General features: G+C 41.1%; 1 protein-coding gene across 1 annotated transcript in view; it reads right to left on the bottom strand.

The window, feature by feature from the left end:
• Nucleotides 1-23,311, bottom strand: part of LOC136883511 (neprilysin-11) — a 234,708-nt gene extending 211,397 nt beyond the window's left edge. The window contains exon 1 of the mRNA XM_067155866.2: nucleotides 23,176-23,311. The gene's annotated coding sequence lies outside the window, so the exon portion shown is untranslated. The remainder of the gene's footprint in view (nucleotides 1-23,175) is intronic.
• Nucleotides 23,312-24,049: the final 738 nt, after the last annotated feature.

The following is a 24,049-nucleotide window of genomic DNA, read 5'->3' as shown; positions in this document are numbered from 1 at the left end:
AATGCGATCCAGAGAACGACTGTCTACCACAGACCACAGAGAAATTTCCCTCAAAATAGAAATCAGAAAATAAAAAATATTTCCAGCCGGGTGTAGCCCTTGTAAGGCAGACCCTCCTATGAGGGTGGGCAGTACCTGCCATGTATAAGTAACTGTTTGTTATTGTGGTGGCGGATAGTATTATGTGTGAGTTCTAGGGATGTTGGGGACAGCACAGCACAAATACCCGGTCCCCGAGCCATTGGAATTAACCAATAAAGGTTAAAATTCCCGATCCGGCCGGGAATCGAACCCGAGACCCTCTGAAGCGAAAGCCCGTAGGCTGACCATTCAGCCAACGAGTCGCACAGTGATCAGATGACCGGACGAGTTGGCCATGCGGTTAAGGGCGCGTGGCTGTGAGCTTGCACCGGGAGATAGTGGGTTCGAACCCCACTGTCGGCAGCTCTGAACATGACATTCCGTGGTTCCCCATTTTCACACCAGGCAAGTGCTGGGGCTGAACCTTAATTAAGGCCACGGCCGCTTCCTTCCCATTCCTAGGCCTTTCCTATCCCATCGCAGCCATAAGAACAATCTGTGTCGGTGCGACGTAAAGCAAGTAGAAAGAAAAAGTAATCGGATGCTTCATCATTTAAATATGAATGTGGCTTTACATTACATGCCACTGATAGGTATGGGTTAGTTCCGCATATTTCTAAACAATCATTCATTGTCCGTTTATGAGAGAGGTATTTGAAAACTAATTACTTACTCAAATTCTGTTATGTGTGTCATTATCGAATATCATAATCCTATATACAATGAAACATACGAGGATTATGATATTCGATAATGACACACATAACAGAATTTGAGGTAACTGTTTAGTTTTCAAATACCTCTCTCATAAACGGACAATGAATGATTGTTTAAAAATATGCGGAACTCGTAGTAAACCGAAACCTGCCGTAGGAATCGTGTGTAATCCAGGAAGTTCACAGTGCCCGGGACAGAAGTACTGAAGTTCAGATACAAGACGAACAGAAAACAAATGAAGGGGCATAGAGAAGGTGGCTTTGGAACGCACGGCTGTGGTGGATAATTGTTTGCTAGGGGCTTTACGTCGCACCGACACAGATAGGTCTTATGGCGACGATGGGATAGGAAATGCCTAGGAGTTGGAAGGAAGCGGCCGTGGCCTTAATTAAGGTACAGCCCCAGCATTTGCCTGGTGTGAAAATGGGAAACCACGGAAAACCATTTTCAGGGCTGCCGATAGTGGGATTCGAACCTACTATCTCCCGGATGCAAGCTCACAGCCGCGCGCCTCTACGCGCTCGGCCAACTCGCCCGGTTGTGGTGGATAAGCAGGCATGAGCTCATAGATAGAGCCCTGCACAAATCCGCGGATATCCGCGTCGTTAGTGTCTTGGCGAATGCAAACTTTATGGCAGAGCGGATAATTTTTCTGATAATTTATAAATAATAAACTTTATTGTATTTCACTCAGGTATATTTTTATTTTTGCTTGTGGTTAGACGACCCTTGGCAGTGGTATGGGAGAATGGTGATAATTATATAGAGAGCCTTGAGACTATAAAGCCGTAAATCTGAGGTAAGCCTAACCTGTTCCTGCCCTTTGTTAATGGAAGGAACAAAGGTCAAAACGTCGGTAGTTGTCGCAAGAGAAATTCCCTCATAAGCCTGCGACTGTAGGGGTTCTGATGCTAGGTATCAGGCCTATTGTGTTATGTTAACAATCTATGCGTTTCAATGCCTTGCGCGTACTTGCGCGTAATATACTCTAGTTAAATATCTCCAATATCCCCGGATATTCATTCGCGGATGCGGAGCGGATGCGGATAACCATTCACGGATGCGGATAACCATTCGCAGATGCGGAGCGGATGCGGATAATATTTTGTATATCCGCGCAGGGCTCTTACTCATAGATGCAAGTCCGTTCAAGGACGAACTGCACCGAAAATAGATCACCGACTGTTACCTGTACATGACGCAAATTCGTGTCCTTATCCCGACGTGGTTCGGCTCTTTCCAATCATACCACCTAAAGAGGTAAGCATATTAACCACTTCCTGACAATCGCCTTCGGCTACCTTTGACTGGACTTGCAGCTTTACATTCGAGAGGTTCCCACCGTCGACTCTCCTAATAATAGTTACCCGTTGTTTTCCATTCACCTGCACTAAGCCGATTGCCGAGAGAGTTCCTAGTATAGGCCACGGCTGCATCCACCTCACCCTCTCTGAAAATTCACACCACTGCCACAAATCTTCTTGGCCTAAGAGACTGTATTACCGTCTTGGAAGTCGGTCGTATCCTGTCTGGGTACGGAAAAACACTTCACACCCACCACGAAATTTCTGGTACTACCAGGAATCAAGCCCGGCCCTTGAGGATGGCAGCTAATAGCACTAACCGTTTCACAGTGGCGGCAGACCATCTATATACAAGTTCGACATATTATTTTACGAATAGCACACTGACAGTTTCATTGGGCTAATTTCGTCTAGGGTGACCCAATCAGTATACACCATACACACACAATTAAATAACAACATCATTTCACTAATTACTGGCTATTTATAGAAGAATTTTGTATTCACAGCGGGTCTCCGACTGGAATCATTAATGTACAAGGGGTATGTGTGTGTGACGATCTTCGAAAGGCAGAAGTATTCAGTCAGCAATATGTAAAGATTGTTGGTTTCAAGGATAATGTCCAGATAGAAGTGGTGACTAATGCTAAAGAAGTATTAAAATTTGCATATGATGACATTCGAAATAATATACAATAGTTGAAAACTAGAAAAGCGGCTGGAATTGATAACATTTCTGGAGAACTAAAGACAGTGGGTTGGGCATAATAATACCATATTTGAAGTCCTTACTTGATTATTGTTTGCATGAAGGAGCTCTACCAAATGAATGGAGAGTTGCTGTAGTAGCCCCTGTGAATAAAGGAAAGGGTGATGGACATAAAGCTGTTAATTACAGGCCAGTAAGCTTGACACGTGTTGCATGTAAGTTTTGGGAAAGCATTCTTTATGATTATATTAGACATGTTTGCGAAATTCATAACTGGTTCGATCGAGGGCAGTTCGGGTTTAGGAAGGGTTAATCCACTGAAGCTCAACTTGTAGGATTCCAGCAATACATAGCAGATATCGGGAATTCAGGAGGTCAAATGGACTTTATTGCGATTGACTTGTCGAAGGCATTTTATAGGGTAAATCATGGGAGCCTACTGGCAAAAATTAGTGCAGTTGGACTAGACAAAAGAGTGATCGAATGTGTTGCTATATTTCTAAAAAATAGATCTCTGAGAATTAGAGTAGGCGAAGATTTATCTGACCCTGTAATAATTGAGAGGGGAATTCCTGTAGGCAGTATTATTGGACCTTTACGTTTTCTTATATATATAAGTGATATGTGTAAGGAAGTGGAATCAGAGATAAGGCTTTTCGCAGATGATGTTATTCTGTACAGAGTAATTAATAAGTTACAAGATTTTGAGCAACAACAAAATGACCTCGATAATGTTGTGAGATGGCCAGCAGGCAATTGTAAACGGGGTTAAATGTCAGGTTGTGAGTTTAACAAATAGGAAAAGTCTTCTCCGTTTAAATTACTGCTTTAATGCGGTGAAAATTCCTTATGGGGATCATTGTAAGTATCTAGGTGTTAATATAAGGAAAGATCTTCATTGAGGTAATCACATAAATGGGACTGTAAATAAAGGGTACAGATCTCTGCACATGGTTATGAGGGTGTTTAGGGGTTGTAGTAAGGATGTAAATGGGAGGGCATATAAGTCTCCGGTAAGACCCCAACTAGAGTATGGTTCCAGTGTATGGGACCCTCACCAGGATTACTTGATTCAAGAACTGGGAAAAATCCAAAGAAAAGCAGCTCGATTTGTTCTGGGTAATTTCCGACAAAAGAGTAGCGTTACAAAAATGTTGCAATGTTTGGGTTGGGAAGAACTGAGAGAAAGAAGAAGAGCTGCTCGACTAAGTGGTATGTTTCGAGCTGTCAGCGGAGAGATGGCGTGGAATGACATTAGTAGACGAATAAGTTTGATTGGCGTTTATAAAAGTAGGAAAGATCACAATATGAAGATAAAGTTGGAATTCAAGAGGACAAATTGGTGCAAACATTCATTTATAGGAAGGGGAGTTAGGGACTGGAATAACTTACCAAGGGAGATGTTCAATAAATTTCCAATTTCTTTGAAATCATTTAAGAAAAAGGCTAGCAAAACAACAGAGAGGGAATCTGCCACCTGAGCTACTACCCCAAATGCAGGGATTGATTGATTGATTGATTGATTGATTGATTGATTGATTGATTGATTGATTGATTGATTGATTGATTGATTGATTGATTGATTGATTGATTGATTGATTGATTGATTGATTGAAGGAGACAATTCGTAGAACAAATCTTTGTCAGAGGAGGGGTTTAAATAGAATATTCCAAGCTGACAGGATCGTGCCAAAGCAATAACGCAACGGTGACACTAGCTGAAATAGAGATGGCTGAAAAATAACGTAGCAGTTATTTTGTCACAGTTACATGCCTGTAACTGTTACAAATATAACGAGGAAAAAATAACAGGTTACCGAGTAACGACAACAGAATAACGTGTTAGTGAAAACAGTAACTGAGAAGTGGGAACTGTCACTGGTAACAGCTTACAGGCACAGAATGTGACCTTCAGAGTTCAGATAGTGCGCATGTCTTACACTGTATCTTATAGTGTATTTCCTTAAGTTGCTGCTGTCATCTGGTAACTAAGGTGTAAACTATTATGACATATTCAACTGCTCGGGGGTATTCGTTGACTCAAACATCGCGCAGGGCTACCTACATTATAGTATTATAATTATAAGTTTCACCCGTATAATTTTTCTTGTACCATAAATAAATTAGTGTACTAACTTTCCATATTGATATTATAGATAACATTACTTAATTTTACTTAATCCATCCTCTTGTACCGATTTGTGTCGAGGTTTGGCAAACAGATCATCATATTTTCTTGCCTTATATCCTTGATCGAGGCATTGTCAAACTCACTCCGCTAGATTTGAGAAAAGACGCTATGTTGTCCGTTGTCTGCCTCTCGTTAACTTTATAGCAAATAGGAATGCGCGTTTTGCTGCACCGACTTTCAACAGGGTAGTGATGCGTGCGCGCATGTGCGAGTGAAAGAATGGGACTTCGCAACACAGCTGTCAGGAGACAAGCTTGAAGCCATTAACAGCCTGTGATCAATAAAAGCTGAGTAACGTTGGACGTTATTTTTAACTGCTACTTTTCACAGTTACTTTATTGTAGCAGTGACAGATATAGCAGTTACAAAAAATAACCGTTTGTCAAACCTCTAGTCTGAAACCAAGGTTGTGTTTCAATCAATTTTTCAACGTGGTGCTCAAGCCGTTCTTTAGTCACGTGCAGTTTTAGGAACAGTGCCGCGCAAAGCCCATTTGAATTCTCCCGCGAAGCGACTTCATTGGCTAAATTCGGCTGGTGGTAAAATAACAACGGCGAGAGATATTGAATTATTTCTTTCAAATTATTTATCAGCATAATCAGGAATACACAGGTCAGTACAATATTAGACAGTCTTACTTACCACTTAATGTAATCTTTGATTTTTTTAAAACATTTATTACCGAGCTCGACAGCTGCAGTCGCTTAAGTGCGGCCAGTATCCAGTATTCGGGAGATAGTAGGTTCGAACCCCACTGTCGGCAGCCCTGAAAATGGTTTTCCGTGGTTTCCCATTTTCACACCAGGCAAATGCTGGGGCTGTACCTTAATTAAGGACACGGCCGCTTCCTTCCCCCTCCTAGCCCTTCCCTGTTCCATCGTCACCATAAGACCTATCTGTGTCGGTGCGACGTAAAGCAACTAGCAAAAAATTAACATTTATTGCATCCACTTGAACGCAAGCAAGTGCAAGTGCATTATTACACTGACGAATGTTCCGAAAGAAATTTCTCTTCTTAACTGATAATTACAGCATATTATAATGACATAAAACAGCGTCCAAGCGACCAAAATGTGAAGTCGACATCAAATGTGGCGCGTATTTTCCTACAGCAAGAGTATTTGCAAATCGCACACTTCGTACAACTTTTATTTGCAAATCGCACACTTCGTGCAATTTTTAAACTCATTTTTTAAGGAATTATAGTTATTTATGAAGTGAGAGTGCAGTTCGTCACTGCTTATGTCTATTCTTTCTCTTTTGAATGACCATTTCTCACGGTCGGTTACATGTGAGCGCCGCAAAAGCGATCTATACTACTTTTAAATAATATATATGATTTTCCCACATATGCTACATTTTTGGCACAGTCGGTGGTTCGAGGGTTGTTCCAGTGTTAACATGGTGGAGGATAGTGCTGCGTGAAGTATGAGAGTTGCTGGGTAGTTGGTGACTGCAGAAACACACGCCAAGAGAATTAAGCATTGAAGATTAAAATCCGTCGACAGGGTTGGGAATCGAAGCCGAGGCCCCAAGGAACGAAAGCTAAGACGTTAACCACTTAGCGATGCAGCCGGATGGAATGGTTATGCAAGCCATAACTGTCAGTCATCCAGTTATATCGTCTCCCAGCACATACAATAGCATATCGTCAAAGATTGTGTAACTCTCTCTCACCGTATATCGCACTGTCTTGTCTCCATTTGCAATGCTCATTTTGTCGTCTTGAAACATAAAGTTCATTCTGAGCAATCTGGAAAATTAGCTCTGTTATTACAGCCTCTGCAATGTTCAGTTAATTGGGAGCAGTGTATGAATCCCGTGGTTGTAAACGCGTCGACAGCCAACTTATGTACCATAAACGATGATAAACTCGCTCTTAACACTTCAGCATCATTTGCTACGGCCACATAATAATCCAGAAAATATACCTCTAGGATTCCTTTTCTAATTAAAAATCAGCCCCACCCCGCACTCAACTCGATCTCGGATATTTCAAAAGATCACACCAATAGATACTCTCAAAAATTAGATTGACTTTTGAGGCGTTTGCTCCATAAAACCAGAGTTTCGTCTTAGGTTTGACATTTTAATAGTATTATAGCAGTGCTTTTCAATCATTATTCAAAGGCGCACATACCGGCTTGGGTAGGGTAACCAGACGTCCTATTATATCCGGACATGTCCTTCTTTTTCGAAAATTGTGCGGGATCCGGGTGGATTATTTAAAAATTCCGAAATGTCCTTTTTTCAGTGAATCTGCTAAATTTTGGGTAGTATCTCCTACTACTTCCTTTTTACAAGTCTTTTTCATTACGCGACGGTATCACCGATATCGTATCGATATATATATAGAAATGTGATTAATGGATATACAGTACAGCGATTCTTCTGCGCATGCCTTTTATTGTGATAATAGACGCTATTTACCACTCTGTGCATTGCATGCTTCTCTCTCAGCAACACCCAGTCAGGACACTGATCTGTTGAATGTGCGACATCTAACAACGTGACAAGCGACAGGCGATCACCTGAATTTGAAGGAAGACTGTTTTAAATGGATGGCGCTCAAAGAAATATTCATTATTGTGGCGTTGAGAAATGTACTCTGTATTAGTCTTTCAAATTGATGATATGAAATATTTTGATCTGTTCTACAATTTCAAAACCTTCCTGAATTTAGACTAGTGATGATCCTAAATATACCAAGCTAACTTGGATTCGAAAATGGGAAAAATTGATTGTAGTTCAGAGTTATTAAAACTTGCAGAATATTTTTTCTATACCAGGGCACAATGCAAATGTAGAAAGAGATTTTTCATTGATCTCGGCACAATGGACTGGTAATAGAAACCGTTTCAAAGTATAATCTGTGAAAATCCTCTAACGGTTCAACTAGCAAGGGCAACTAAACCTGCAGAAAAGTACCAGCAAGGGGTGTAAATTAGTTTAATTATTTCAATTTTGTAATAATTTACTGTAAAACATGGAAATTGATAAATTATGTTTGTGTATGTGGAAATTCGAATATATAATTCCAAATCCAGACTCTCAATGGAGGATTTTTGTGTCATCTTTTTTCTTCGTTCTTTGTCCTATTTTTTAAAACGTGTTATCTTCTTATATTCTTTGCATCTGGTCATTCTAGGGTGGAGAAACCACGCTCTCTCTGCATTAACCAGGAAACGTTTTCCATCCAGTGATGATTGTGCAACATTCACAAGAAGATTGCGTTCTGTTCTTTAAATTTAATTTTGTTTTTATGCAAATGTTTATAGTTATCTGTGCATATTACGTGAGGACCAACATGGGTGTACGTTACGTAGGAGTAGCACCATTCTGTGAGGAACACCATCGGTCTGCGTTGTCTTTGTGTAGTAAAATTATGTGAGGAACACCATGGGTCTGTGTTTTCTAGGAGTGGTGCCATTGTGTGTGACCTGCCATGGGTATATATTACCTGTGATTAATACCACCATGGGAGGAACACCATGGTTTTGCTTTGTCAGTGATTAGTACTATTATGAGGGGCTCGATTTTCGACCCATTTGAATAACAAGCATCATCTCAGAAAATATCATTAGTTTGAGACTTTAGTCAGTGGATAGGTTTTGAAGTTTTAATTATCGTTCCATTTCGTTGCACCTCTACCATCAGGGGCCGATGACCGAGCTGTTAGGCCACTTTAAACAACAAACATTATCATGATCAAACCGTGACCTAATTAAGCATCAGAAAACACTCTAGATTTTCATGACTCATGAGGCACCATTTCAGGCCATCGAATTAGTCCTATATTTGCACGAGAATCAATATCAAATTTGGGGCCTGCAAGAAAACGGATTTCTAAGCAAGATGTCAAACAAACCAAGTGGAAAAAAGTTAGTTTTGTATTTGAAAACAAATACTTCTTTTGCATACTTCTCAACGTTTGAATATCATCAGTTTTCATCACCTTCCCGCCAGTGAATACGACAAGTTATTTTGTACTGCTACGGATATTAATCACCTCATTTTAATGCAGTAATAAAGTCTTTAGTGACGGTTTTTTCGTAGCGAAAGAACTGGCGGTAAGTCATGTGACTGGAAATTAACTTGCTGTCGAGACTGTTCATTATCTCCTGAAAGCTCTTTTTCTGCGTCACCTTGAAGAAGTTCTCAACAGTAACAGAACGGTGGAAAGATAATCTCAACTACTAATGCATTTACGAGGTAGCACTTACGCTGAATAAAATACGCTCGAGCTAACATACACTGAGGTGATGATAAAATGTGTTGAAATACAAAAAAATATAAATATATTTGAATGACGGATCACGTAGACTTGAATATAGTGCACACTCTATAATATTCCTTCTACGTATCTTTTCGTAGGTATTATCAGACAGGTAGAATGGTTGAGAAGGCTTGATATTTAAAAGATAAGGGTGTCGGATAAAGAAATAGACCATAAATTACGTAAAAACCCCTGTGGGTGGGGGACACAGACCAGAAATACACCCACGCCATAATCTGCGTGTCGTAAGAGGAAACTAAAAGGGGCGACCAAGGGACGATTGAATTGGAACTATGAGTTTACTTGTAATATTAGTACTTGACGCGAGAAACACCATCGGTCGCCTTTACTTGCGAGTAGTACCAGTGTGTTAGGTACACAATAGGGTTGTGATTAGTAGCAACAGAGGGTGAATCAGTATGGTTTTCACAGCGCCCGTGATTAGTACCGCTATATGAGCGACACCGTGGGTCTGCGTTGCCTGTGATTAGTACACCAATGTGAGGAACACCACGGGATAGTACGGGTCCCTGTGATTAGTACACCAATGTGAGGAACACCATGGGTTTGCATTGCCTGTGTGTATTACATTACCTGTCAGTAGCACCACAATGTGTGGAACACTGTAAGATTAGTTATGATTAGTGCCACGATGTCCGACTCGTTGGCTGAACGATTAGCGTACTGGCCTTCGGTTCAGAGGGTCGCGGGTTCGATTCCCAGCCGGGTCGGGGATTTTAACCTTAATTGGTTAATTCCGATGGCACGGGGGCTGGGTTTATGTGTTGTCTTCATCATCATTTCATCCTCATCACGACGCGCAGGTCGCCTACGGGAGTTAACTAGAAAGACCTGCACATGGCGAGCCGAACCCGTTCTGAGATATCCCGGCACTAGAAGCCATACGACATTTCATTTCGTAGTGCCACGATATGAGAAATGGTACGAAATGTAATGATGGCTTTCCTTGGTTTCCCATTTTCACACCAAGCAAATGCTGGGGCTGTACCTTAATATCGGCCACGGCCGCTTCCTTCCAACTCCTGGCCCTTTCCAATTCCATCGTCGCCATAAGACCTATCTGTGTCGGTGCTACGTAAAGCCCCGAGCAAAAACATGTAATGGCAACTTAAAAGTCCGAAAATCATCCATTGACGAGAATTCAAAACGTGATTATGAAGAATGAGTTTAAAATAATCAGTGGATCCAGCTCGCAATATTTAAAGTTAAAAGTAATTGCAAAATTAATCCACGGACTATAATTAAAAAAAGAGACGATGAACAATAATTATGAACTTAAAACCATAAGAATTACCATCATCAAAAGGGTTCTTATTTCGCTTGTGCCCCTTTTTTAACTGAAGATGTTCCGCATTAGGAACGAAAAATGTACTTGTTTAAATAATGTAACTGTACTTTAAGATGGAATGTGTTTTATTATTACATAGACTAGCAGTAAAAAAATATTAAGTATTGGAAGGTGGGGTTCCTCCTTCAACCTAACCTTAGTTGACAATTTTTTTTACAAAAGATCTTGGAAAAATGTATCTCGTTAGTGTAATACCAACTTAACGGAGGACATTTTGAACACTTCATGCCAGGAAGAGTTTCATGTGGGATGCTAGTACGTGTTGTTCCAGTGTGCATGTTCCCCATGATTAGTGTACTTTGTAGAGTTGTAGAAAATGAGTTCTAACCTTGAAATAGAGCATTTCCGGACCCATGTCCATATAACATTTTTTTCCTCTTCTACCTGTGAGGAATGCGTCCTAACATTTGTTGATATCTTATCGTTACATCCTGTGTAGGCTATCAACTGTGAAAATTTTAAATTTATAATTCCACCTTTACAATACTGTAATCGTCTTTAATAATAAGACTACATTAAACTATATTGGTGATACATGTTTCGTCCTCTTATGGGACATCCGGTGTTTTAACATGGCTACGGCCGTTGGCAGTCACAATAAAATCATTGGAAATATTGTAAGGACACATCAAAATTAGTCTGTGAGTCTTGTGACGCGGCGTATTAGCGTCTTGTCAATCTTGAATCTTGTGTTATGTAATTGTAAATAATCTGAAATCTATTCTTGTACTTCAGCAACTCTTATGTAAATGAAAATACTCCATAATCCATTCTTGTACCTTTGCAACTTTCATGTTACGTAAATGTAAATACAGTCAGAAATAATTCTCTGTAATCCTCATATTGATGATGTACATATTTTATATATTGTATGTGTTTATATGTTCAACCATTTACTAATTATCTTATATACACAAACTATATTTTGATGTGTAAGTGCTAGCCAGTATGTAATGTCCTGTACAATTCCTATGTATGAGCCTGCAGGCTCGTTGGAATTAATTGAAATAAATGAATGAATGAATTAATGAATGAATGAAAATAGCACAAAATGAACATGATGTGAATCATGAAGTCCAGTTGTTGCACAGGTTAAAACGCCCTTATATGCGTGGAATTACACAAAAATAATACCATATGAGTGGCTGTGCGAATTGAATTAACATATAATTGTACATAAAATAGTGTAATATTGATGCCACGTTGCTGACCTTGCCCGATCTGTGTCGTCCACCTCACATCAAACTTTTTATCAAACTTGATGTGAGGTGGACGGCACAGGACGGGCAAGGAGGCCCATATGGTCAACAACACAACCAAGTTCAATTTGCGTCATTCAACATAAGTACACCTTTCTTCAATTCATCACAAAAAAGAATGCGAAACCACAAAAACCATCTTCAGGGCTGCCGACAGTGGGGTTCGAACCCACTAACCGCACGGCTAACTAGGTCGGTGTAATTTAATTTATATCAATGTAGGATGAAATAGCTACATAGTGATGAGAGAGATTAGTATAAAATCGGGCTGCATTGAGAACTGAATTCAGCCAGTTTTGACCGATGATCCAAAGAACAACAGTAAGGAATTTTCTAACGTGATGCTGAATGACCTACCAGAGACTTTAAACGTGCCACTACCTCAGCTGCTATCGTATCTATAATCTTGGAATTATGAGGCTGTTATTCACTGAGACATTTAAATATGTTGCTGATGGAAGCCTTCGATGTTCGGTGATGAGCTATTAGTAGATATTTTACACCATTAAGAAGAAATCTACTGTTTTTAACATAGAATATTCACTGGAAACTTCCTGTTCGGAACAACAACAGACGGTTAAGTGTGTATTCATGTGTCAAGGTGATACAAATCTTTAACCTGCTCCCAATGTTAAGGAGAGTTCAAAGGCCTATCCTGGTAATGGTAAATCGATCAAATTTACATCCTAGTTTCTTTGGGACTACCCAAGATAAGAGAACGAAATTTTGATAGGATACAGAATCATATCTAATACATTTACTGATCTACTTTCAACCATCTACCTTATTATAAATCAAGATATGGATTTTTCTAAATCATGTTCGTAATTCTTAAAGTAATTTAGATTTTAAAATATTTATGATCAAACTATGTGTGATATCTCTACCATTGTAGACGTGTATAAAATCAACAATACTGTTAATGAGACGTAAAAATTTCAGAGATCTACCTTAAGTCGTTTCTGAGAAAATAGAGAACATTCGCAAAAATATTTTCTTTTAAAAAGCACATTTGAAACAATATAAATACCATATAAGTAGCAGTATCATAGCAACCAACGCAACCAACTTGCGCACGAGGAATTTTACTATATATCAACATAAATTACCGTCTTCTAGCGCAAATAGTTCCCGAGATATCTTGTCCTAACTGAACAAGTGTTAACGAAATCTGGAGAAATGGCTTGTGCAGTAACAAATTTCTTTTAAAATTTATAAATACTTGCAGTCATCCAAAATCAATGAAACGTACATCAAATTAAAAAAAAGACTCAAAAGAATAGTTTCCCTTAAAAAATTAAAAATCAACATTTTTTATCAATACTTTTTGCACTCCCTTTAATGAAAAGATAATTCTGTTTTTGTCTTCCATTGGAAATGCCGAGTTCAAACCACTTACAATGCATTATGGGATAGAAAATCCACGTGGGTTCTTTCTCCCTTCATTAACATTGTCACAATCATTTCAATCTCTCGTTCCTAGTTCATACCGACAAACTAGGCTTCATCGAAGGCATACCAGTACACTACAGTTTTGGTTCAAGTACGGTAACCAGTTTCTTTTTATTTATTTGAGTTATTATTTCTAGGGTTACTGGAGTCTCTAATGTTCATTTCGTGCTTGATAGTATTCAAACGTCAGACGGTTAAGGCGCTGGCCTTCTGAGCCCAACTTGGCAGGTTCGATCCTGGCTCAGTCCGGTGGTATTTGAAGATGCTCAAATACGTCAGCTTCGTGTCGCTAGATTTACTAGCACGTGAAAGAACTGATGGGACAAAATTCCGGCACCCCGGCGTCTCCGAAAGCTGAAAAGTAACTAGTGGGACGCAAAGCCAATAACAAGATTGTATTAGTAGTAGTAGTAGTAGTAGTAGTAGTAGTAGTAGTAGTAGTAGTAGTAGTATTTTTACGCCACATTAATACAAACGGATTTCTGGCGACACAATCTTTGTGTCATGTCACTTTTCAGATGTCTGACTCCTTGCTGAATGGTTATCATTTGGGATTTCCGTACAAAGGGTCACGGTTTCGATTCCGGGACTGGTTACCTATTTTATTCACGCTTGATTAATTCCTCTGACTCAGGAACTGGGTGTTTGTCCAACCCTCTCTTCGTTATATTCAGGCAAGACACCACAGAAACACGCCATAATGATTGCATCATTCTACATAGGGTTGCCCGCAGGAAGGGCATTGGTCCATAAAACATTGCCAACTTAACATGAGCGACATGCTTCGCTTCCGTCACCCCACCAGGGTGTGGGAAAAGTGGCAGAAGAAGAAGACAAACTTTTTGCAGCTGGAGTAAGGGATATGATCACAGCACGCCACTGGTGAGACATTTGTGGCGGCAATGGCGACCCAGATGATTGTGACAGGTTTTACAGTTACCATCTTTCTTATCCGACCGTTTCATGTCAATTACTACTACTACTACTACTACTACTACTACTAACATGTTTTCATTCCTTCCCTGAAGGGGGAGGCGGGCCTCTTAGACGGTGAAGCCGTCTCTCAGGCCGGGAGATTTGTTACGGTGAAGGAGATGCTCGGGGAAGGTGAGGTGGTTGGCGGCCGTGGCCTGTAGTCGGAACTGTCCCGGCATTCCCCTTAATGCAGGAGAATGGAAAACCACAGAAAACCATTATCAGGATAGCCGACGGTTGGGGCCAGCCGTGAGATCCAGCCCTATCCCGTCTCCCGAATGCAGAGGCGTAGAGCCACGGTAGAGCTGTGGCCACCCCTCCTCTGCTCGGCTGGTCAGTCGGAGTGGAGAGCTGTTGGACCCTGGACCAGCCTAGGCCACTTGTGGGCCAAGACCCACTCTGCATCTACCGACCCAGATCAACTGCGTGGTCTCACCGTGTTAGCAAATAGGGATTGCTAACCTGGTAAAGGAGAAGTGAATTCTTCATTTTCAAAAATATGTGCTCCCTATGAAGGTGCAATGCCAAAAATAGCTTTCATGCCGCAGATCATAAAGCTAGTTCTACTCCCGAGATTTTAAGATCTGCCCGCTGTGAAAGCAATTTTCGGAATTCCTTTAGTTATTTATATCGTCAGTCATTTACTATTGCTCTAATTGTATTTTTTTTCTAGTGGCTTTACGTCGCACCTACACAGTTAAGTCTTACGGCGACGATGGGATAGGAAAGACCTAGAACTCAGAAGGAAGCAGCCGTGGCCTTAATTAAGGTACAGTCCCAGCATTTGCCTAGTGTGAAAATGGGAAACCACGTAAAACCATCTTCAGGGCTGCCAACAGTGGGATTCGAACCCACTATCTCCCGGATGCAAGCTCACAGCCGCGCGCTCCTGACCGCACCGCCAACTCGCACAGTTTTTGACATAGAGGTGAAGCTGTTGGATTTCCACCTAAATAGCCGAGGTTCGAATGTCAATGGATCTCAGATTGGAATTTTCATCTGGTAAACTACGTTGCGTCAAGAAAAGCTTACATTTCTAGCCAAAACTCAAAAATAAGCCAGCTTGTCTCCAATGACGCCAGAAATAGTTCAATATCGGTTTAGGTGCCAACACAGTGAAAACAATTGAAGGATCTACTGTTAAACAACGTCTAAGTATGGCTGCCGCATTGCAACGACGTTATTTATCACTTAGACACTGTCTAAAACAGATGTTCAACCGGCCATGTTCAAACATTGCCGAGAAGACTGTTTAAGCTCAAATTTTATGAGTGAATCACAATTAGAGGTTATGTAGCATGAAACATATGACACAAGGGACAGTCCGGTAACTGTCAACTTGACTACAATTCTCGGCAACTGATATATTTTATTATATTTGCAATAATTTCCATTGAATTATAGGTCACTTCAACTACATCCACATCAGAATAACTTGACCCGATCGTCAGAGGGCTGTCACATATAGTAGGTAGGTATTTAGTGTTTACATTTATTGCCAAGCAATCACACATAATAGTAACACTAAAAAGTAGATTGTATGTGTGTGTGTGTCTTTTGCGGATAATCGCCATGCTAATTCAGGTAAATTTTCGTGAACTATGAGATGCAACGACTGAGAAGGAAGATCTCTGGCCATAACAACAGCCCCGCTATTTGCCTGATGTAAAAATGGGAAAACTACGGAAAACAATTTTCCAGAATGCAAGCTACATCTATATGGCCTGTACAACTCATGCGGTTACACAGAAATATTGTTTCATTTTCCCTTCCCAGAAGCTATTTCGATTATACTCCCCGCAACAACACTTAATTAAAGCTGCACTTCCTCGTGCGGTGGCGTGCCGCTTTAGTGTCGATACTATTACGAGATTTTATTTTCACCGAAAGCGATATCAGACTTGTAGGCAAGTCATGCTCATGCTTAGCCATACTTGAGCAATGTGCAGGAAGACGACAGCTGACTAACGTTTGACGCACGCTCTGACGAATTTCATAGGTTGCGACAAGCAAAGAGTTGCATGGAAGATACTTCTATTTCCCTTTTCGAACCCCACGAATCTGCTACGCAAGCGTAGCAGGGGGAGAGGTGATACTCCCACGTGGTGCGTCCCAGGTGGCGGATAGGGGGGTCCTAACTGGCTTGCCGGCAGACTTGAGGGAAATAAAATACCTCTCGCGGACCAAACACACTACCCCCTGCGGGTGGGGGACGCACATGTAGAATACACCCGCGGTATCCCCTGCCTGTCGTAAGAGGCGACTACAAGGGGCGACCAAGGGATGATTGAATTAGAACCATGAAACTACTCCTGATTCGTACCATCATGAGGGGAACACCATGGGTTGAATGTACTTGCGAGTAGTATCACTAAATTGGTACGAAATATCTTTGTGATTAGTTGCAGTAAAAAGCCTGGCCTGGTGAATTCCAGTACCCGTGCGTTGTGCCCATATGGGCAACACCGCAGGTCTGGGCGTAGGCTGTGAGTTGTACCGCTATATGAGCGGCACCGTGGGTCAGCGTTGCCTGTGATTGGTACCAACTATGTGAGGAACACCACGGGAATACCGGCGCCCGTGACTAGTACACCTAGGTGAGGAGCCTTTCCGGTTTGCGTTGGCTATGAGTGGCGCCATTGTGTGAGAAACACCATAGGTCTGCGTTCCCTGTACGAATTGCAGTACTTGTGAGTAGTACCATCTTGTGTGGACCACCGTGAGTCTTCGCTACTTTCGATCAGTACCCCAAAATGACACATACCATGGTTCTACTTTACTTGCGACATGTACCATTCTGTGGGGCCTTAGACGTGAATTTAGCACCCCTTCAGACATCAAGCATAATTGTGCTTTATAAATGGTCCCTTGGTCAGTAATACTCTAATTAACTACTTTTTGAGTCTGGTCCACTGTTTCTGTTTGTTTTTGTTCTTTTGTAGGGTTCATGTCCATCCATTCATTCTTCATGACATTTTTTTTTATTTTGGTCAGTGGATGAATTTGAATTTTTGTTATTTCATTTCGTACCATTCGAGGCCGATGACCTCGATGTTAGGCCCCTTTAAACAAACAAGCATCATCAACCTTTTCGAACCAATATCGAAACTTTAAACGACGTCTAGCTGAACACCGGCTGAACATTGTTTATGCTATGGAAGATCGTAATCGTCTTAAATGTTGTTTAGGTAGACGTTGTCTAAGGCTTAAAACTAGTCATCGTTTCTGCATGTGGCCTAATATCCGTAGTATATCTATAACACATGTGTAATAGAAAGAAACTTACCATATCGATTTCATATCTCCAAGTACGTGAATATATCCGCACACTATGCTATGAAACTTCTCTTTTAGTGAAGTTTTCTCACTTCCTTGTGGGATCTTGCTTCCAGTTACTGCGCTCTTCTGCCCATAGTTCATCCTGTTTCACTCACGCTTGTTTCCTTTCTTCCTTGACTTATAACTGGTGACAGGATTTTAAGACAGAGCACCTTTTTAAAAATATGGCTATTTTCATACAGATAAGTCTATATATGTATCTGGGGACGTGAATTGAAGCGAAATAAACATAATTTGTTGCACATTTACACCTTTTTAAAAGGGTAGTCTATTTTGCCACCTTTTCCTTACTCTATCATGTTTCAGCATCTTTTCACCCAATATGTATCTGTGTTTTTTTTAATTAGACCTTTTTCCTTTCTTTAACACACTTTCTTAACATTTTGTTTGATGAGAACTCAACACTAGTCAATAAATATTAAAATATAATTTATGGAAACCACCAGTAATTCATTACCCAGCAAGAATGGCCAACCTCAGCAAGAATGGCCAATCTGCAGCTGTGAAATGAAATCAAAATTTAAACAATGATGTTTCCACAGTTTAAACTAAGTTCATTTAGTACTGGCATGAATTTAATGGTTCCACCCATCCAGTGTGTACTCTCCTGTTGGCTGTGTTAGTGTTTAACCAGTCCGCACCAGAGCGTATTTTTCACAGTACAAAATCGTCTCGAAGGTTAAGAAGGAGGTATGGAGGAGGAACAGTGGGGGAAGTTAGAGACAACCCCGATAGATTTTCTAAAGACAAATTCGAATTAAATTTGAAGAACAATCTACATGTGGAAACCTCTGCAACTTCCACTGAACTCCCTTTACGAGGGCTGACAAGATATGCTCCATTGGTTTCTGTAGATGTCGAGAGGTGTTTCTCGCTATACAAGGATCTACTGGGCTCAAAGCGCCAGCGACTTACTCTCAAAAAAATGAACGGATTATATGTAATCCAATATAACATGTCAATTTAATTTTTGGAACCGAGTAAATATGATAAATAAAACTCATGTAACAGGTTTAAACCTTAATGAAAGGATGTCATCAACACCTTTCTCACACCTTCTTGTATGTATTTTTTGAACCTCCCCCTCCCCCTCCCACCTTTTCTGACCATACTTTCCAAGTTAAAAGCCTTTCCGTACTTATAACTGATAATGTTTAACCGCAGTATTGTCAAAACGATAACCAAACTGACAAGATGGGCATAAAGACATACCAGAACCCGGTCAGCGTCCTTACGGCACAGGAAAGGGCTAGGAGTGGGAAGGAAGCGGCCGTGGCTTTAATTAAAGTACAGCCCCAGCATTTGCCTGGTGTGAAAATGAGAAACCACGGAAAACTATCTCCCGAATGCAAACACACAGTTGTGCGTCCTTAGTCGCACGGTCAACTCTCTCGGTCGTAACAGTATACAACTACTGTTAGCGAGTCCATATACCTTATCTACAATCAACTGTACTTTTACAAATTTGATCGATTACCTACGTTTTTGTATGTTTCCACCAAATATGGGTTATTTCGAAAACACCTAGAGGCAGAGTGACCGTATTTTAAGAAGCTAAAAGCAGGACACCAGCCACTGTCATATTATTTTCAAACAAGAACCATAATATGAACCTTGAGTTTTATGTTGTTTACAAATGGGCCTAATATCCGTAGTATATCTATAACACATGTGTAATAGAAAGAGACCTACCGAGCTCGATAGCTGCAGTCGCTTAAGTGCGGCCAGTATCCAGTAATCGGGAGATAGTGGGTTCGAGCCCCACTCTCGGTAGCCCTGAAGATGCCTCCCCGTGGTTTCTCATTTTCATCCCAGGCAAATGCTGGAGTTTTACCTTAATTTCAAGGCCATGGTCACTACCTTCCTAATCCTAGCCATTTCCTATCCTTGTCGCCGAAAAACCTTCGATGTGTTAGTGCTACGTTAGACCACTAGCAACACCACTTATTCTTTTCCTTATTGTTTAGGAACTCGAGGCCCTTCGCGACTGCGATTTGCGTGGCCGCATCAATCTGCCTGTGCTATCAGCCGAAGTAAAACAGAACTACATCTATACGATAGTTCTTGTTTCAGTTCTTTCGTGTGATGTTCTCTTAAAAATACCGTACGAACTGTTGCGTGACTTATCAAATCCTAACTCCTTTACAAAGCGTTTATATCGTTCGCTGAAGTTGTTGGGAGTTCGGAGGAGCACAGCTGGTCTAATTTTACAGAAAAGGTGATGCTGGAACTACACAGTAAAAATCTAAAAAATGCTTGTTCGTGTGATTTTTTCTTTTAAACAAAAGCTAAAAATAAAACCTTACGAACTTACTTACAATCGATTTATTTGTGTATGTGTTTTGTATGTGTGTATGCAGAATAAATATATGTGAAGAAAGGTTAATAAATGTTATAAAATCTCGATATCTGATTCTGTAATGATTAATTAGAGGGGTACCACAAGGCAGTATCATTGGTCCTTCATATTTTCTTATTTATATAAATGATAATATGACTAAAGAAATGGAATCACAGATAAGGCTATTTGCAGATGATGTTATACTGTATAGAGTAGTAAATGAGTTGCATGATTGTGAGCGATTGCAGGGGGACTTAAACAGTGTTATGTGATGGCCACACCGAGGTAGGTGGACAGCAGACAATGGTATGAATGTAAATGGGATAAAAAGTCAAGTTGTAAGTACCGGTACCTCCAACAGAAAAGGTCCTCTCAGTTTCAATGATTGTGTTGATGGGGTGATAGTACTTCATTGGGAACACTTTAAGTACCCAGGTGTTAAAATAAGGAATCATCTCCATTGGGGTAATCATATTAACCAGGTTGTTAAGCAAGCTCCAGTGTACGAGACCCTCACCAGGTCTACTTGATACGAGAACTGGGAAAAAATTCAAATGAAAGCAGCACGGTTTGTTCTAGGCGATTTCCGACAAGGAAGTAATGTTACAAAAATGTTGCAAACTTCGGGCTGGGAAGACTTGAGAGTAAGGAGACGAGCTGCTCGACTAGGTAGTATGTTTAGAGCTGTCAGTGGAGATATGGCGTGGAATCATATAAGTAGACGAATAATTTTGAGCGGAGCTTTCAAGCGTAGGAAAGATTATAATATGAACATAAAGTTGGAATTCAAGAGGGCAGATTGGGGCAAATATTCATTTACAGAACGGGGAGGAAGCGATTGGAATAAATTATCAAGAGAAATGTTCGATAAATTTTTAAGCTCTTTGAAAGCGAGGTGAACAACAGATAGGGAATTTGCCTCCTTGGCGACATCCCTAGGCGCAGATCATTGATAACTGAACATATTTACTTCTTCTACGTTTAACGAATGTATCCTGAAAGTTTCACCGTAACTTATTGCCAATTCATGTGGGATTTAGAAAAAATAATAATAAGACACGTTCCCATGGTTCGGATTCCAAGAACAACTGTAGGTCTCACAGCTATGCTAGTGGTTTGATGTCGCAATAACAGACCAAAGGTTTTCGGGGCGAGGCAAAGATTGGGGAGGTAACACCCGCAGCATTTGCCTGCTGTGAAAATGGGAAACCACGGGAAATTATCTTCAGAACTACGACGAACCCACCATCTCCCGAATGCAAACCGTGCTCACGAGATCAATGGCCAAGTAATACTACAAGCTTGCTTGTTTTTGTTTAATTGAAAACAATCTTGTTGGTATCATAACTAGCGTCCTTGTTTGTGTTCACAAAACCTCCCAGCTATCTGTTTCAGCAGTCGAAGCGTTCGTGACCCAAAATAAAAGTTATGGGGTGACAAAAGTGAAATTGTCACCAGCTCCTTATAAAGGAGACCGCAGTTCGAATTTCGACCATTACACGTAGGATCTTTAATATTGCCGAGCTGAGTGGCTTAGACGGCTGAGGCGCTGGCCTTCTGACCTCAACTTGCCAGGTTTGATCCTGGCTCACTCTGGTGGTATTTGTTAGGTATTTAGCCCGAAGGCTGGTTTGATCCTTCAAAGCTCTACCAACAACTGTCATAGATAACCTAGTTGTCACTGAAGATGCATACTAGGGAAATGAAGAGTGAGGTAGTTTCCCGTTGAGTTGAGGCGCTCAAATACGTCATCCTCGTGTCGGTAAATTTACTGGCACGTAAAAGAACTCCTGCGGGACTAAATTCCGGCAGCTCGGCGTCTCCGAAAACCGTTAGTGGGACGTAAAGAATTATTTGATCTTTAATAATAATGTTATTACTTCTACCAAACCAAACAAACGAAACCCCATGCTAATACAGCACTGATGGGCCATGGCTTACCAAGCAACCGCTCTTCAGCTACAAGGCCTGCAGATTACGAGGAGCGCGTGAGCGCGTGGTTAGCGCGACGAATCCTCTTAGCTTTATAGACCGGGGCCGCTATCTCTGTCAGATAGCTCCTCACCTATTCCCGCATAAGCTGAGTGGACCTCGAACCAGGCCTCAGATCCAGGTAAAAATCCTCGATCTGACGGGGAATCGAATAAAAATTGGCTAGTCCTAGGACGTGCGGCCAGCTGTTCTACATCCCTGTTGCTAACTTAACGGTTCTCCGGAACACCGATGTGTCAGAAAGAAAAAAAATAATGTGTTTTACTTGCCAGTATCCAGAGGGAAACCTGTCCCAATACCCGCTTAGTCCAGCACAAATCTCACATGACGTGACCTGGATTTGAACCACGGAACCCAGCTGTGAGAGGCCGACGCGCTTCCGCCTGAGCCACGGAGGCTCTCATTTTTTTTAATAATTGTAAAAATAATAAAATTATTTCCACACATCACTCCAGTTAGCCAAATGATTTTGTATATTATATATAAAATTTTGGGCAATCGGGTCGGGCCGGTCCAGCCTATGAATTTCGTTGGAATCGAACCCGTCATCCTGGACTTACAAGGCCAGCACTCTACCATCTGAACTACGCAACTCGACCGTAATATTTTTGGAACTAAAAATCATGTGCTTTTTAAAAAAATAAATCTGCTTTACGTCGCACCAACACAGACAGGTCTTATGGCGACGATGGTATGTGAAAGTGCTAGGGGTGAGAAGGAATTGGCCGTGGTCTTAAAATGCCTGGTGTAAAAATTTGAAACCACGGAAAACCATTTTCAGGGCTGCTATGCAAGCTCAGAGCTGCGCGTCCCTAACCACACGGCCAACTCGCTTGGTAATCACGTCCTTGAGGTTTGGATATCATGTAAACGTTATAAAAGTCCAATGACTATAATCACGATATCAAATTTCACGTGAAACTATTCACTTCCCTCGTAATACGAACTGTATACGAGAACCTAGTTGAATTTAAAATTCGGCTGTTTATCAGAAATATCCTCTTTCGACTGTTTTGGAATAAGAAATTACTTCACCATGATAGATTACTGTCAAGTGACATGAACGCAGGCACAATGGAAATTAAAAGTGATGTTCCTCCAAGCATATGTAAGATACAATGAGTTGGCCAAGTATCATTTTAAGCCATGTAATTATTGTTGTTAGCTTACCTTGTTAGCAAGTCCAGGTGGATCCAGCCGGGTCCGGCTTACCTATTCACTCACAGAACGAATACAACTGACCGTGAAGCCAGCAAGCGGCAGTGTCTGACAGTCAAGTGAAGTGAAGTTGCCAACAACTGCCTAGGTGAGGGACAGTGTGGGTGACATCACGGCTCTAGTGTTTACGTCGTGGTGATGACGTAGTTAACACGCCCCCCTATCTTCCCCAACCTACAACAGTCTTTGGCAGATGGCATTTCACTCACAAATTCCCCCCATTCATTTCCTTCTAACTAGGCTAGAGTGGGTAGGTTCCTTTGTTAAAGCAAGGCGCACTTCTTTCTTACGCCCAGGATCCAAAGCCTATTATCCAAGAAATCATCCTTAATTTTGCGTAACGTGTGAGGTCACTGACACTTATGTTTCCTTGCGCGGTAACTCCACTAACTTTCCCTTTCGGTTATTCCTCTTAAGCTAGGCTGAGTGGCACAGACGGTTGATGCGCTATCGTTCTGACCCCAACTTGGCAGGTTCCATCCGGGCTCAGTCCGGTGGTACTTGAAGGTACTGAAATATGTCAGCCTCGTGTCGGCAGATTTACTGGCACGTAAAAAATGCGTGAGGGACAAAATTCCGACACCCCGGCGTCTCCGAAAACCTTAAAACTAGTTAGCGATACGTAAAGTCACTATTAATATTATTATTATTATTATTATTAGTTTCAAAGTTGTTTCCCATTTCGCGTAAGCTCGTATGTAAGGGAGGCAATTTGAAACGTTTTGAAATCAGACGTGTATAATTTAGATTTGTATATTTAATTAGCGTCCGCCTCTGTGTGGAGTAGTTAGTGTGATTAGCTGCCACCCCCCGGAAGCCCGAGTTC

This window comes from Anabrus simplex, chromosome 11 (genome assembly GCF_040414725.1).
Source record: "Anabrus simplex isolate iqAnaSimp1 chromosome 11, ASM4041472v1, whole genome shotgun sequence".
NCBI classification, from domain to species: Eukaryota; Metazoa; Arthropoda; class Insecta; order Orthoptera; family Tettigoniidae; genus Anabrus; species Anabrus simplex.
This window is presented reverse-complemented; position numbering and strand designations above follow the sequence as displayed.